Source organism: Quercus suber, unplaced genomic scaffold (assembly GCF_002906115.3).
Source record: "Quercus suber isolate HL8 unplaced genomic scaffold, Cork oak 2.0 scaffold_987, whole genome shotgun sequence".
NCBI classification, from domain to species: Eukaryota; Viridiplantae; Streptophyta; class Magnoliopsida; order Fagales; family Fagaceae; genus Quercus; species Quercus suber.
The window spans coordinates 4,624-8,482 of record NW_027070402.1 but is presented as its reverse complement, the minus strand read 5'-3'; the positions used below and the strand labels follow the sequence as shown (position 1 = coordinate 8,482).

Below are 3,859 nucleotides of genomic sequence, written 5' to 3'. Positions count from 1 at the left end.
TCAAAAGAATGGCTTGCATGTGGCGGCAGTTTGCCCGAGGCGGAGCAAAGAAACCCCCCACCCCCAGGACGTTCCTCCAGGTCACTTGGCTGTAAAAGTGGGAGAAGCTAGCAAGAGGTTTGTTATAAGAGCGGATTACCTGAACCACCCAGTAATTCGACAGTTGCTAGACCAAGCTTATGAAGAGAATGTTCATAACAAGAGTGGCCCTCTTGCCATACCTTGCGATGAGTTTCTTTTTTAAGATATAATCCAGTCCCTTGGAGGCAGTAATAATGAGAGTCAATTCACTTGCCATGGGGCCATGGAAAAAGCTGGGATTAAGCTCATTGAAGGACTCTAGACCACTTCTTCAAGGAATTGCAAGAAAATCAACATGCTAGAGATACAGCTACAACAGTCAGGAAACGAGAAATACAGCAGAGACTGCCTCCTGCTGAACCAGGCTCTGTACATTAAAGACTGACAAGCAGCAGCATTGTTAATCAATTGCTACTCAACAGGTTCATAACATATTACCAAATTATATTGAAATAAAGGATTACAATTTTATGCCTTTTGCTTCTTCTTTTTTGTTGTTGTTGTTGATAGGTAACATATTTATGCCTTTTACATTCAATGAATGTTATTCAGAAGTTAAAAAAAACATTCAATGAAGGTTAAGATTTTTCATGAGAAATAAACAGCTATTGTGAAGCACACAGGAAGACTGGAAGCTACACATATTAGTTACATAGCCATGAGCCATACAACAGAGCAACAACTCAAATCTTTTTCTAATCAATTAGATCACTGTCAAAATTTCTGTGTCAAGTAAAAAAACGAGAAAGAAAACATGTAGGATAAAAAGCTGATAGAGTGCATCAACATTTGCCTATGTTCCCATAAACTTGTTTCTGAGCTGTGAAAATATAGTGTAAACTGAAATATTTTCCAGCTAACCAAAAAATTAAGAAAGATGTAAAATCTACAACATAGTTTATAGATTAATCTATACCATGAATTTATATAGGAACCTAAGTGAAAACATGTGACTGGTCACTTGAACCTTGCAATAAATGTATAGATCTGTAATATAATCCAAATCCAGAAACAGGTAACTCTAATAGATGCTTTTTTTCAATTAATTTTAGTATTTGTATTGAATTAGACATACTGAAAATGCTTAACTCTCAAATTTAAAAAAAAGAAAAAAAAGAAAAAAAAATTGTAAGTGGTCCCAAACTGAAAAATGGAGGTACTGCATGATCTGTTCTCTTACCAGAACATAAAGAGAAGAAAATTGATTGGCATGTACCAACAGAACTAAAATAGCATTTCTGGAACTGAAATATATATACCAAAAGCGGAATCTATTACCTTCTTCATTATCCAATGTCTTTTAAGCTCCCAAGCTTGCAGTTCTAAAGAACAGGCAAATCAAAAGGTTTGCTACAGCCAAACCCTTTGACACCAACAACATAATGGATGTGAAAGAGGATTACATCACACCTTGAAGCTTCCAACCACAAATTTTAAAGTACCAAAACTTCTCAAATTACTTTAAAAAGGGAAGAAAATAATTCCCTTATAGTTGTATAATTTTCAAATGCAGCCTTTTGAAGTAGGTAGAGACACATGAAGAAACAAAATGTCAGTGCAAAAATACATAAATTTCATAGAAACAGATGCAAAAGAATATGTACCATACAAGGTATAAAAAAGACGAGCTGTAATTTGTATTGCATAATTATCTTTCTATTTCACTCAAACCCAGGCTAGATGCAACTTTGGTACAGGGTAACACTTGATTACAACACCACTTAACTTTCTCTTTCACCTTCTCATATGGACAAAAGTTGATGTCCAAATTGAATGTAACCAATGACATAGCGGACCACCAATATAACACCAACCGAATGAGATTGTATAGATCAGTGTGACTTGAAAGATACAGCTAGAAAGGTTGTGCCTAGTGTATGAAGAGCCATGACAGGTTCCAGACGCACTAATTAGCATTAAATTGGTAAGTACTTCATTGTTGTAGAATAATACAGTCTTCACCTTCACATTACTTTTGTTGCGTGTCAGTCTTGATTAAGTTCCTAACAGAGAGCCTGATTTAAAACATGGACATTTAGCAGACTCCAAACATTGGCAACAATACCAGTGGACAAAGCACGAAATGCTTGTTTTGCAGCCATGCGGCGTGCTTCTAGAACTTTGGCATCACTGAAGAGCTCCTTGAGCGCTTTCTCAAGCTCTAATTTTCCAGAAACCTGAATGGGCAGTTACAGTAAAAGATCCCAAATAAAATTTAATAAAATTCAAAAATGAAAAACTTAAAGAACAGTTGATTTTCTGGGAATGTAATGGTTCAGATGCCCTTATGGCTAGTTTAGATGAAGGGGGAGGTAGGGGGAGTAGAGTAGAGTTGGCCAGAAATTGACAATTTCTGGCCAACTATACTACTCCCCCTCTATCCAAACTGGCCATTAATAAGATCTAAGAGCTTTCTAGTAAGGAGACCGTATTTGACTGAGCTATCTCATATTATGATTTCAGCATATAGTAGCCCTTATAGATTCAGATTGAAGTTCAGCACCAATACAGTTCAAAGTATCTTCTTGAATTATTTCATAGCTTTTCTCAAAGAATTAACTGAAGCAGGAAATACGTGTGTTTCAATGTTAATAGATCCTCTAATTCCCACTACTTAACTCAGGAACCATCCATACGGATCCCTTCCTTACATCAAAATCCCCCAATCTGGCAAACAAAAATCATCTACAAATATCTAAGTCAACTGAAAAGTTGTAGCCCTGTACGCTACAAAAAGAAGATGGAACAAATCATGTTAACAAATAACCTTAACCTTAAGTCTACGAAGATTAGCACAGACTCAAAAATCGATTGAATACTCACAAGACACCTCATATCTCTTTATTTGTTCTAGATTTTCAGAGCAGAATTATTATTTAATATTGTCGAAACATTATAATCATTTTGGAGATTGAACTACAAAAAGAGTTTGAAAAAATGATCTTAAATAATATATATTAAATTTGAAATAGAAAATATTAACAAGGAGAGAGTTCAGCAAACCTGCATAACTGACAAAGGATTTAATCGTTGCATTTCTAGTACCATGTGTGAGAAATGCCCAACATGACAACCTGATATAAACCAAAAAGAAGAGCTTCTAAAATAGTACCTTAAAACATGACAATTTAACCCAAGAACGTATGAGCGAACAAAAGTTTACCTGTCAAAACAGCACAGCCAGCCGCAGCAGCTTCAAATATGTTATGGCCAGCCAAACCAGAGAAGAACGAGCCTCCAACTACAGCTATTGGAGTTAACCTATACAGGTATCTCAACTCACCTACAAAACAGATTCAAAGAGGACATAGCAATATTATCATTGTGGACCAAATATCCTTTAAATCAAGCATAAAAGCCTACCCATGCAAGGTTTGATATATGCATGGAATAGTGCCTCGTAAGGTATGTATCATGTTATTGACTTCTATGCAAGCCTCAATTGCAGTCACGACTGCCAATTTCATGAACATCAACAGGCTCAACAAAATGTCTACATTGGCTATTCTTCAAATCCACATACGGAAAATTTGGGGGGGGGGGGGGGGGGGGGGGGGGNGCAAATATATAAAAACTGAAATGAAAACAATCCTATATTTTATGGGTCAAAAGTATATATTTTGTCAATAGTAATATTGTAGTGCACAAACACCTTTGCATGCCTAATTCCAATGATGTTCTTTTTTTTGTTCTCTTGTAGGTTTTGACTTTGAGACGGGTGTTAACAATGTAATACAAGTGTCAAGGCAAGAGTACCAGAGGTGCACTGCGTGCAACC

General features: G+C 36.1%; 1 long non-coding RNA gene across 1 annotated transcript; it reads right to left on the bottom strand.

The window, feature by feature from the left end:
* Positions 1 to 7: 7 nt before the first annotated feature.
* LOC136065480 (uncharacterized) lies at positions 8 to 3,543 on the bottom strand. The gene is made up of 4 exons (XR_010627122.1): positions 3,245 to 3,543; positions 3,085 to 3,155; positions 1,360 to 2,258; positions 8 to 462 (listed from the first exon to the last, which is right to left on the bottom strand). It is a non-coding gene; the product is annotated as an uncharacterized LOC136065480 (long non-coding RNA).
* Positions 3,544 to 3,859: the final 316 nt, after the last annotated feature.